Source organism: Cetorhinus maximus, chromosome 5, assembly GCF_964194155.1.
Source record: "Cetorhinus maximus chromosome 5, sCetMax3.hap1.1, whole genome shotgun sequence".
In the NCBI taxonomy this organism is placed as follows: Eukaryota; Metazoa; Chordata; class Chondrichthyes; order Lamniformes; family Cetorhinidae; genus Cetorhinus; species Cetorhinus maximus.
This window is the reverse complement of record NC_135883.1, coordinates 148186486-148200125: the sequence shown is the minus strand read 5'-3', so window position 1 is coordinate 148200125 and position 13640 is coordinate 148186486. Positions and strand designations below refer to the sequence as shown.

At 43.4% G+C, this 13640-nt stretch overlaps 1 protein-coding gene across 1 annotated transcript in view; it reads left to right on the top strand.

Moving 5' to 3' along the window:
* The window catches only part of mertka (c-mer proto-oncogene tyrosine kinase a), a 128167-nt gene that overhangs the window by 66430 nt on the left and 48097 nt on the right, over positions 1-13640 (top strand). The window lies entirely within an intron of this gene.

Below are 13640 nucleotides of genomic sequence, written 5' to 3'. Positions count from 1 at the left end.
ATAATTGTTTCCCTTATTGAGCTCACCAGCTTTCAATATTGTACGTCAGGAAATGGAATATTAATTTATTATTTTCAATTGTTTTTGATCTATTTTTAAATTGAAACTTTTTTTTTGTTTATGAAAACTTTGTGCCTTTTGTGCTCATTAAAAGCTGTAGGATGTTACTGCTGGGGAAAATTTTCCATTTGGGCTCAAGGTGTCAACACTATCGAACAAGATGAAACATAGAATGAAACTCCCTTCACTGTGCAACAATGTACTCCCAGTCCTGAACCCCAGGCACTCTTACAACACCAGCTTGACATCTTTTTATTTTGCACACCAGTCATCCTGTGGTCATTTCTATATTGTGCAATTACCAATTGTCACCAAATTAATAACAGGTTTTTGTTCTAGCTCACCGAGTGCTACAGTTAACATTGCCTAAATTCATTTCAGTTAGACTGTTAATAGTCACATGGCAGAGATTCTCATCCCATCAGTGTTGGCGGTGTATTTGGTATGGTCTTTGTAGCTCAGAGTGACTTAACTTCAAAATGGCTTCAAAGCAGAAAGGAAAGGATAGACAAACAGTTTATGGCATGTGGATGTCGTTGGCAAGCCAACATCTATTGCCCCATTCTAGCACTGCTGCAGTTTGTGTTCTGTAGGTACACCTTTACTGCTGTTGGGCAGGGATGATGAAAGAATGGTGATTATGGTTCCAGGTCAGGATAATGTGTGACTTTGAGAGGAACTTGCAGGTGGTGTTGTTCCCACACACACACACACACACACACCCCCCCCCCTCCCAGAACGCTAATGTTCCAGTATATAATCACAATGTTACTATACCCATGTTGTCAGACAGTGTGTTTAAAATTATGGGCAGTTCAGGCTTGGAATATGCACATCCAGTTGAGCTCCAACTTCTTTCTGATTAGATCTTCAAAAAATTGCAGAGTAAATATAATTAGAGTGAAAATAACAGAGCAGTCACTAAGCTTTCTGTTCGGTAAGGATATCATGGGACGTGGCTCAAAGGCAGATAAATGGGGTTTTGGATTTGTCTTTCAGTGCATTGTGGAGTTGGTGTACTTGGCCACCGCCTTTGTGCCCTCCAACACGGCGTGCTTGGCCAGTTCCCTGGGCAGCAGCAGACGCAAGGTGGTCTGGATCTCCCGGGAGCTGATGGTGCTGCGCTTGTTGTAATGGGCCAGGCGGGAAGCCTCGTCCGTGATGCACTCAAAAGTGTCATTGACAAACGAGTTCATGATGCTCATGGCCTTGGAGGAGATGCCAATGTCAGGGTGAACCTGTTTCATGACTTTGTAGATGTAGATGGAGTAACTCTCTTTACTGGATCTCTTCCCCCTCTTGCTGCCTTTTGGTGGCACCCTCCTTTGGGCTTTCTTAGCGCCCTTCTTAGAAGTTGGTGCTTTCTTCTTGTCAGCCATGGTTGATGTACAGATTAGCCATGACTGAATTGAATGACAGGTCAGGTGCTTGAGAAGCTAATTGACCTGTTCCTATGTAGCATGCCTTACCAAGTGAATAAACAGGATCTAGGCATTGATGTTCTGTTTGTATCATAACTTTTAAACTGTAAGTTTAACTGGAAATGCTCATTTATTTTAATTGCAAGTTCACATTGAACTCAAGATGACTCAGGCAAGTTCTTAAACTACCTGAGGGAAGCTGTGGTATCTTGATTATTTTGACTGGTAGAAAATCATACAAGTTGTGTGAAGAGATTCTCCTAATCTCATATTTATGGTAAATATAAAATTTGTGTTTTAATTAATGGTCCCTTTTTTGCCTTTAATACCATAGCTTGTTTTAAAAAGTATTACTCATCAGATTAGGAGAAACTTGCATTGAGGCTAAGAACTGAACCGTATAACTTGATTGCTGCTTTATTTCATACTGAGTTGACACTTCTTAATCTGTGTCTGCTGCAAATGAACTACCTCCTTCTGTCAACATTGGGTGGTCCACCAAAAAGAGGGTTGAAAATCCATTAATTGTGGTAAGATATCAGTGACCAGGCTAGCTGCACATTGAACCAAACTATTCCAGTACAGCTACAACATTGAGAACTACACAACTAATTGAAACAATGCCCAGGTATGTTCTGTCCACAGAAAGTAGGACAAATCCTAGCTGGCCAGTTAAGGCTTCAGCAGTCTGCGCTTAATCATTAAGAAAGTGCTGAAGGTGTCTTTAATGACTTTATTAAATGATACTTTCTCATTTTTGGCATGGGGAGTGGTGGGGTCAGGGGGAACTCTTCACTGGCTTGAGCCATAACTAGCCAAAAGGACGATGGTTATTGGAGCCCCAGGACCTTGAAGCCCTCGGCTCAGCCATTTTCAGCTGCTTCACGAATGACCTTTCCTCCATCATGTGATCACATAATGAATAAACAACAACAACTTTTATTTATTTAGTGCTCTTAACATAATAAAATGCCCCAAGGTGCTTCACAGGACATTTGCAAAATAAAATATGATACAAGCTACATAAGATATTAGGGAAGATGACCAAAAGCTTGGTGAAAGAGGTAGGCATTAAAGGGGCATCCTAAAGGTGAAAAGAGAAGTAGATAAGCAGAGAGATTTTACTAAGGTAAATTCCAGAGCTTAGAGCCCAGCAGCTGAAGGCACAGCCACCAATGGTAGAGTGATTTAAAATTGGGGATGTTCAAGAGACCAGACTTAAAGGAGCACAAATATCTTAATGGATTGTGGGGCTGGAGGAGATTACAAAGATAGGAAGGTGAGGCCATGGATGATTTTTAAAAATAGAGAATTTTAAAATTATTGCATTGCTTAACGTGAGCCAATGTAGGTTGGTGAGAAAAGAAGTGATGGGTGAACAGGACTTGGTATGAGTTGGAACATGAGAAACAACTCAAGTTTGCGAAGGGTGGACCGTGGGCAGCTGGAATTGCATTGGAATAGTCAAGTCTAGAGATAACAAAGGTGGGGCTGATGGTTTCAGCAGCATCCATGCCTGTCTGCAGTAAGACCTGGTCAATATTCAGGCTTCAGCTGATGAATGACAAGCCAAAATAGCCAGAATATCTGCCACTTGCTTACGAAAGCAAATCTTACGTGGAGAGCTCGAGTCTGTTGGACAAAGGAAGCACTACAAGGAGCTCCTTCAGGAACGCTGCACCTGGTGCAACCAAATAAAAAAGGGTGCAGCCTCCTTTGAAAGCAAGTGCATATCAGAGCCAGTGAAAAAAATGCAAGGAGAGAAAATTCTGAGCTAACAACTTGTCTAAAACTCAAATGCCTGTCCTATTTGCAGCAGAACCTTCCATGCGCAGATCGGCCTTAGCAGTCACCTACATACACATCGGAACCCTATAAACATCCCAGACAATGAACAAGATCTACTTTGCCTTGAAGGACAAACAAGAGGGGCAGGCAGCATTTACGCCAGGGTTTGCCAAAGTAAGGGTCGTGATAACCAGTGAGGTTTCGAGACTACCAATTGGGGTCGTGAGCTCTGAGGCAGCAATGGCAGCTGTGTAGATGACACTTTGCTGAGACAGAACTGGGATTAGTTCTGAACCCTTTAAATATGCACACATTTGCTGGTGGGCATGACCCAATGAAATGAACTTTGAGGCCCGATTGCTACCAACAGAGACAGCAAAATGGTAGGTGTCTGCATTTTTTTGTGTGCCTGACCTCTGCTGTCTGAACACACTCTTCCACTGAACAACTCCTTATCCCTGCACAGCAACGCGCCACCCCCCACCCCCCCCCAACTTGCTCAACAACTCTCCCTCCCCTCTCAACAACTGTCAACCACCACCACTACCCACCCCCCACGCCTACTCAACAATTCTCGTGTCCACATCCACCACACTGTTCCCCCCACAAATTTTCACTCTGGGCTCACACCAAGTGTGAAGCATTAAAGTGGGGCTCACAGTGGGAATATGTTTGGGAAGCACTGATCTATGCTGCACAAGGTCTAAGAAGAAAGACTCCCCCTTCACATTCAACAACATTAGCATCATTCCCCACCATCAACATTCAGGGGAACAACGTTGACCAGAAACTTAATTGGAACAGCCATAGAAATGCTGAGCTGTCAGCAGGTCAGAGGCTGGATAATCTACAGCAAAATCACTTTCTGAATCCCCAAAGCCTGTCCATTATTTACAAGGTGCAAGTCAGGATTGTGATGGAATACTCTCCACTTGACTGGATCAGTGGAGCTCCAGCAACACTCAAGAAGCTTGACACCATTCAGGGCAAAGCAGCCTGTTTGATTGGCATACTGTCCACCACTTTAAGTGTTCACTTCCTCCATCATCAATGCGCAGTGACAACAGTGTGTACCACCTCCAATTTTGACAGCACCTTTCAAACTGGCAACCTTTAGCACCAAGAAGAACAAGAGCAGAAAGCTCATGGGGACACCACCATCTACAAGTTCCTCTTCAAGCTACAAACTACCCTGACTTGGAAATATATTGCAAAGATCTGACTACACTAATCCCATTTTCCAACACTTGGCCCATAGCCCTGGAGGCTATGACAATGCAAGTGAATATTTAAATACTCCTTAAATGTTACGAGAGTTTCTGACTCAACCACCCTTTCAGGCTACTGAAGGCACAACCACCAATGGTGGAGCAATTAAAATTGGGGTGCAAAAGAGGCAAGAATTAGAGAAATGCAGATATCTTGGAGGGTTGTGGGGTTGGAGGAGATTACAGAGTTAGGGAGGGGCAAGGACATGGAAGGATTTGAAAACAAGGTTGAGAGTTTTATAATCAAGAGATTGCTTAGCTGGGAGCCAATCTAAGTCAGCAAGCACAGGCGTGATAGGGGAACAGGACTTGCTGCAAGTTAAGTCATGGGCAGCAGAGTTTTGGATGACCCCAAGTTTACAGAGCGTAGAATGTCGGAGACCAGCCAGCAGTGCATTGGAATAGTTGAGTTTAGAGGTAAATAAGGTGTGAATGATGGCTTCAGCAGCAGATGAGCTGAAACAGAGGTGAAGTAGGGCAATGTTACCGAGGCAGAAATAGGTGGTCTTAATGATGGCACAAGTATGAGGTTGGCAGTCCAGGGGCTTCTCCATATGGACTGCTGCAGTTTAAGAATGCGGCTCACCACCGCCACCTCCTGGACAATTAGGCCTGGGAAATAAATGCTGCCTGGCCTTGCCAGTGATGCCCATGCCAATGAGTGAATAATAAAAAAATTGGGCCATTAAGAATATTGGTGGGGTATTAGTAACTGTTAGTGGGATATTACTTATGGCATACAATTGACATTGGTATATTTGTAAACATACTAGTCATCGGTGGCATATTGGTATTAGTGGAATATTAGTAACAATACTGCTAGGATATTAGTTATTATTGGTGGTACACCACTAACAGGATTAGTTGGATATTAGTTATAGATGCATTTTAGGTAAGCAAGTTAATGTCTGTCTCAAAACAGTTGTGTGCTTGTTTTGGCACATCTTGTTACTGAAGCTTGCCCCCCTATAGCTTGCATGATATTCAGGATCAGGGGATGGTTTGCGACAGGAGGGGATTTAAAATGACACTAACTTAAGAGATAAAAACAAAAAGCTAAAAGCTACTGCGGATGCTGGAAATCCAAAACAAAAACAGAATTACCTGGAAAAACTCAGCAGGTCTGGCAGCATTGGTGGAGAAGAAATCAGTTAACGTTTCGAGTCCTCATGACCCTTCGGCAGAACTGAGTATAGTTAGGAGAGGGGTGAAATATAAGTATAGTGCTTGTATTCTTATAAGTATAATATAAGTATATAAGTATATAAGTTATAAGTATACTTATAAGTATAATATAAGTGAAATATAAATATAAGAGCTTATATTTCACCCCTCTCCTAACTAACTTAAGAGTACTTTCATGCTGCTGTAGTTGGTAATGGGAGGTGACATATGGGCAACACTATTTGTCTGTTGTTGGCTGGGTTGTGCTGTGGGTTAGAAGCAGATGATCAGTGGAAATGTGGTCTTGCCACAAAAAGAGCAGCACGGGTCTGCTTTTCTGCGAGGACGTCTGTTCCCACATTGCCCGCTGTTGTTACACAGCAGCTGAGTTAGCACATAACATTCAGTTCTAAGGGGCAGACAGCACGTTCTACAGATGTGAAAACTACTCATGACGACTGCTGCTGACTTCAGTGTTGTTGGGTGGTGATTGATGTGTATAAATGGATTTTTGCCACCCTTACCCAATCTGGCCTGCAGACCCTGACTCCAGACCCACAGCAATGTGGCTGACTCTTAACTGCCTTCTGAAATGGCCCAGCAAGGCCAGTTCCAGGGCAATTCAGGATGGGCAACAAATACTGGCCTTGCCAGTGATGCCCACATCCAGTGAAAGAATAAAGAAAAAAGCTTTGCGATAGGAAGGGTGAAGAGATTAGAAAGATACTTCAAGGATGACAAGGATTATATTTGTATTTCAATTCACCAAGCAAAACCTCTATTCGTTCATTCTGAGGAAAATAATTTTGTTTTCAAGCTTTGGGTTTGCTGCCAGCTAGATTTTTCTGGTGGTTACTCCGATTAGGGTTGCACAATCTAACACATTTGGACGCTTCATATTGCCTAAATGTTCTGCTGGTTTGTTTGCTGCTGGCATGGTGCCAGGGTTGGCATTCTGTTAGCAAAGCTGCACCCTGACCCTTGCCAATTTTCAGAGGTCAGGGTTGTCAAATAACTGACATGGTTTCCAGCCTCCTCCTGAGGTATATTCTGCTGTTGTTGATGTGCAAAACAACAGCAACAGGCCTTTGTAGCTTGCAACACCGCACTATACTCAGCAGCCTCTTGTTGCTTTGAAAGTCTTTTTAAAAAAATAAAATTACTTATAATACAGCTAGTAATTGAGTGCCTTGCAATCAATTGAAAAATTTATTTGTCTTTCAAAATGTTAAATCTGCTATCTGGATGTTGGGGATAAAATGACATCTCTTGCACCCAGCCATTTCCACCGCATTACCATTACACTTGTCTGTATATGGGCAGACTTATTGTACATTGGTCATCACCTTCACAGTCGGAAGTCCCAGAAATAGTGGAAGGAGACCAAGGAGCCTGTGGGGCAACTCCCAAAGAAAGCTGGAACAAATTCTACCCTGTTTACACTGATGCATTAGTGTGTAATGAGTGAGAAGTCTAGTCCATTGCCTCCTTTTTGTGATAACACCATTAATGTGGTGAGTGTTTCCAACGAGAGAATTATTTCTAGATCGCTAATATCTTATGACATTTTCTGGGTTTGAAGTTTGGGTGAACCTGGAGCAAATTCAATGACTTGGACTGGAAAATTGATGGGTGAAACCATTTCGAGCTGGATTCTGTCTGTATTTTTGGTCTAGCAATTTTTTTCAGAAAGGGATTTGTCTGCTCCTGTGCCTGCTTCCTCTGTTCATTCTATCCCTTGTGCCCTTAAAAGACCCTCAGTGAAACTTACACCAGTTGAGAACTGCAATGAGGCCTGGGGAAGACCTTGTCAAAAGTAAGTTAATTAATCCCAGAGTGGGAAACCTTATACTGCTAGTGTCATGACTCCCAGTGGAGCCCAAGATCCTTTACAGCTGTTTCTGATTTGGGCAGCTCCGGGTTCTGCTTAACTGATGGACAAAGCCCATTGGAATTTCCCCACAGCTCCACCATGTCTTCGGGTAGGAGATTGTGACTGTCTGACGAACTCAGTCTGTGAAGTGTCAGCTGCTTTAGAAAAAGTGCTAGGTGAAGTCTGGGTTTTCCAAGTTAAAACCAACTTCTAACTATTTTTGAAAGTTTAACGAGTTAACATAATTTTTTAATGTGACTTTGATTTTAGGGGCAATTGCTCCAGAATGCCAGTGATGGAGAATCAAGTAAAGGGGTTGGTTATTTAGGAATTGATCTTAAACGATCCCTAAATTTCAAAAGGATGTTTCCCTCAAAATCTGAATGTAAATCCAATTTCTTTATTTTGCTCTTCTCAAAGTACAAATTGTTTACAGGTATTTGAATCCACTGGCACTGCTCACCCTCTTGGTACCTTGGCCAAACGAGTGTTTAAGCTTTGGCAAAAAACTCAATTCACTGGACTGTAAAGCCTGACCCTGATTTCAGCTCACATCCCCATTTCCCAGTGTGTGTTGCTGGATAGTGGTCAGGAGCAGGAACCCTGACTGATCTTTTACTGTCCTACACCTGTCAGAAGTGGGGATGTTTGCTGATGATTGCACAATATTTGGCACCATTCGCAACTCCTCAGATACTGAAGCATTCCATGTTCAAATGCAGCAAGACCTGGTCAATATCCAGTCTTGGGCTGACAAGTGCCAAGTAACGACCATCTCCAACATTAGAGAACCTAACCATTGCCCTTTGATCATCGCTGAATCTCTCACTATCAACATCCTGGGGGTTACCATTAACCAGAAACTGAACTGGACTAGCCATATAAATACTGTGGCTACAAGAGCAGGTCAGAGACTAGGAATCATGTGGCAAGTAACTCACCACCTGACTACCTAAAGCCTGTCCATCATCTAGAAGGCACAAGTCAGAAGTGTGATGGAATACTCTTGATTTGCGTGGATGAGTGCAGCTCCAACAACACAAGAAGCTTGACACCATCCAGGACAAAGCAGCCTGCTTAATTGGCATCCCATCCACAAACAGTCATTCCTTCCACCACTGACGCACAGTAGCAGCAGTCTGTACCATCGACAAGATGCACTGCAGGAATTTACTAAGGCTCCTTAGGTAGCACCTTCCAAACCCACGACCACTACCATCCAGAAGGACAAGGGCAGCAGACACATGGGAACACCACCACCTGGAAGTTCCCCTGAAAGCAACTCACCGTCCTGACTTGGAAATATATCGCCATTCCTTCACTGTCATTGGATCAAAATCCTGGAACTCCTTCCCTAACAGCACTGTGGGTGTACCTACACCACATGGACTCCAGCGGTTCAAGAAGGCAGCTCACCACCACCTTCCAAGGGCAGTTAGGGATGGGCAATAAATGCTGGCCTAGCCAGTGATGTCCACATCCCATGAATGATTAAAAAAAAACAAGGGCAGAGAGACCAATTGTAACATTCCACTTAGTCACTAGCCAACAAAGCTCAGCTCACGATATTTATCAGACCTGAGACTTGCCTAGCCTGCACAGCTCCATCTCTCCAAATAAACATAGGAAACCACTAGGAGAGCCCTACTTGGACAAAGGGTTTCAGTGGCCACAAATGAGATGAATTCAACAGCAGAGGAGCTGCCTAGCACCAACTATCAAACTCAATCAGATCACTTACTGTAAAATATGTTAACAGTGATGCAAAGCAGTTGCTAACAGCCGGGATTAGCCTACTGAAGCTTATTTTATATTTGAGCGATGAATGTGTCAGGGTAGCATTCATGGGTGACTTAACAACAGCTACACTACATTTGAGAGCTGCCAGACTTTTATGTTGAAAGAACAGCAAAAAAAATGCTGATGGAGTGATAATTGTGTGCAGGCGGTCACTGTGGGTTGTTCTTTCAGTTCTTAGTTTGCTTCCAAATATGATAATGTGATTTTAACAGTGGTTAAAACAGTGGTTATTGCTGCTTCAGCAATAACATCCTCAATAAGACTGAATGAATTTCCTCTTGGATTTTTTTTTTCTTAATCTTCTGTAAGGGTGCAGACTGTAGCTTAAACTTGCTTCAGGTGTGGGCTGAAAAATGCCAAGTCTGAAATGAGGTTTATTTTGGCTCAAAGCGCGTAGTGTGTCTAGAACGCGATAAAGAATTTCTTCAAAGGCATTTCCCCACTCCTCTTTCAAATTAGTACAATGGGACATTTTAAATCCACCCGAGAGATAAAATTGGGCCTAAACTGACCTATCATCTGAAAGTCAGCAGTGGTAGCAATGAAGTGTCAACCTCCTAAACTTTCTGGTCAGCTGGAAGGACTATATTTTTAATGGCCATTGTCGTAACAATCAATCTAGCGTCAGTTCTAAACTTCCCCCACCTTTGTGTGCAGAAGTGTTTCCTACTTCCACTGCTGAAAGTCGCGCTCTAATTTTTAGGTTATGGCCCTAGTATTTGGCTGCCCAACCAGTGGAAATATTTTCTCTGTTTACTCTGCCTGATTTCCTTAACGTCTTAAACTTCGAACAAATCGCCTCTTGACCTTCTAAATTCCGGAAAATACAAACCTAGTTTGTGATATTTTTCCTCGACAGGCTGCGGGGGAAGAGTAGGTGAGATACCCTGCATCATGCCATTCCTATTGCAATTTCATCCCAAAGGAATTGTGTTCTTAAAATCCACAAGGAATGTGGTTAGAAGATCTCGCTAAGGTGTGTAAAATGCCAAATGTTACAGATGGGATTTTACTTCAGATTAAAGCCGGAAAGTCAAGAGGATATCGATTTAAATTTGAGAAATAGTTTTAAAGATTGGGCGGCACAGTCGTGCAGTGGTGAGCGCTGCTGCCTCACAGCTCCAGGGACCTGGGTTCGATCCTGAGTCTGCCTGTGTGGAGTTTGCACGTTCTCCCCATGTCTGCATGGGTTAGCGCCGGGTGCTTCGGTTTCCCCCCCACCGTTGAAAGACGTGATGGTACGGTGGATTGGCTACGATAAATTGCCCCTTAGTGTGTGTGTGTGTGTGTGCATGTGAGTGTGTGTGTGCGCGCGTGTGAGTGTGTGCCCTTGTGATGAACTTGCATCCCCTACTGGGGTGGATCCCGCCTAGCGCCCTTTGCCTGTTGCAATCAGCTCCGACTCCCGCGGCCCTGAATTGGATGAAGCGGTTCTGGGAAAGTGACTTCTAAAGATTATTTCAGGAAGGGTTTCTTTATTTTAGAGTGCAAATGTTTGGAACATTTCTTTATTCTTTCTTTATTCGTGGGACGTGAGCCTTGCTGGCAAGGCTAACAATTATTGCACACCTCTAGCTGCCCTTCAGGTGGTGGTGAGTTGCCTTTTTGAACCATTGCACTCTATTCGTGTTAGATACATGCACGTTCTTATTCGTGATTCGAAGTAAAGGTAACCACATTCATCATCTGGAGTGTTTGGTAGGGTTCCAGTGGGCATGTATGATGACTGCTAAGGCCGATCTGAACCCAAAAGGTTCTGCTGCAAATTGGATAGGAATATGAATAATGGACAGGGTACTGCAGACAATTCAGGTACTCCCACAGTGCTGTTAAGAAGGGAGCTCCAGGATTTTGACCCAGCAACAGTGAAGGAACGGCGATATAGTTCCAAGTCAGGATTGTTTGTGACTAGGAGGAAACTGGCAGGTGGTGGTAGAGGTTGCGGGTTTGGAAGATGCTGTCGAAGGAACCTTGATGAGTTGGCTTTATGTGGTGGTAGAGGGAGTGAATGTTTGTGGATGGGGTGTCAATCAAGCAGGCTGCTTTGTTCTGCATGGTGTCAAGCTTCTTGAGTGTTGTTGGAGCTGCACTCATCCAGGCAAGAGGAGAGTATTCCATCACATTCCTGACTTTGTGCCTTGTAGATGGTGGACAGGCTTTGGAGAGTCAGGAGGTGAGTTACTTGCACTAGAATTCCCAGTCTCTGACCTGCTTTCCTTTTTTTATTCTTCCATGAGATGTGGGTGTCACTAGTAATCCCTAATTACCCTGGAGCTGAGTGGCTTGGTTTCAACCACATTGCTGTGGGAGTCACATGTAGGCCAGCCCAGTAAAGATTTCCTTCCCTAAAGGATGTTAGGAAACCAAAGGGGTTTTACTACAATTGATATTCCACATTTATTAACTGAGTTTAAATTCCAACAGCTTCCATGGTGGGATTTGTACCCATGTCCCCAGGGAATTAATTTGACCCCTCTAGATTACTAGTCCAGTGACATTACCACTGTGCCACCATCTGCCCTTGTAGCCACGGTAATTATGTGGCCAGTCTAGTTTCTAGGCAATGGTAACCCCCAGGACATTGGAGAGATTCAGCGTGAGTAATGCCATTGATTAACAAGGGGAGATGTTTAAGTTTTCTCTTGTTGGAGATGATTATTGCCTGTCATTTGTGTGGCACAAACGTTTACTTACCTGCGTGAGATGTAGCAGCAAAAAAACCTTCGGTCCAAATGAGGCCGGTGCTACAATATTTGAAGCCAGCGATGTGCAACGTGTCTTAGCAGTGCATCACATTTAGGTGCATGGGCCAGCATGAAGGAGCGCTGATGCCCAAGGCCTGCTCTGTGGCCTGGTGTACAGGATACATAATGACAGCACTCACCTGCATATGTGCCCAATATCATTGTCAGCTGCAGCATTGCCTTCACTGATACCTGCCATACCTAAAGGCCATGGAATAAAACATGATTTCTGCCTATTCCTTTAATCTGCCTCATAGGATAATAACTGTGGGCACAAATTCTGCTAATGGGTAGTGCGTGGTGTATGTTCAGGGTGTCTTGTCCCATTACTTCCTTTGAGTAAAAGTGTGATGCATGTGTCACCTACTTCCTATAGAATGATTCCATTCTGTCCTTTTAACTTCTGCTTCTCCCCTTTAAGGATGGCCAGCAGATTTTGCAAACTTTGCCTATGTAAACACAAGTTGTTGTATCACGGGGTCAGCACAATACCTGACTCTTGCATTGCAGTGTCCCAAAAGCAGCAGTTCAGATGCCTCTGTACCCAGACTGTGTTATCAGCCCTGGGCGAACTTCAGTGGGCCAAAATGCCTGTGCACGTCCTTGTGTTAAGAATTCTGTATATATTCTGGATATATCAAGCAGCTTGCATTAGGAATTGATGGTTTTAAAGGGCAATATTTTCCAAGGACCTTGGCCAGATCAGATAAGGTACAATATATGTGCTTGAGGTGAATATTTTTCCACACATCACAAATTATTATAGCTTATTTATATGCATACCAATTTGTTTAGACCCTGTGCCTCATTTTGGCCTACATTTTGGTTCCACTGTATGTAGAAGTGACCATATTTCACAGTTTTTCTTGTTTTTGTGGCTGGATTTATTGCTTCAGTTGTGGCCTCCTTTTTGAGTGCTGACCATCCTGTCACTGCCCATTCGTGTTTTAAAAGGAAGTATGAGCATATATACAAGATCAAAAACATAAAAGGAATGTTTGTAATTTTTTTTGCAATCATTTAAAGAACAGAGGACTATAAATCACTGCCAAAACTAAAGCAGCCTTGCCTGATCATATGACAACCCAAAGACCGTTGAGTCACTGCAGCAAATCCACCTGTGTCCCTTTTGTGAGTTGATTCATTTCTGCAGTCGGAACTGGACATCCTGAGTTGTGAAAGGGAATTGATTTTATTTGACCTCCTTTTGGCTTTTTGCCATGGTGCACAGCTAGATTCTTGTGTTGGTAAAAAGAACTGAACATCAGGAACACGAACAAAACCTCATTTCAACCACTTTGGGCTGAGATCGGACCCTTTGCTATTAGTTACAAACACATTAGCTTTTTCATACGGAAACCCTTTGGTCACAAAATTGGATAGGGCCCAAGAACCACCTTGCAATGTATGATCAACCTGTGTGCATTACTTCCAAGTCAGGCAGTGTGCAAACTTTGCAATGCCTGCTAATTTAAATAATAGCAGCCCACAGCCCTGCACTAAACGCGCTGAGTGGCTACAG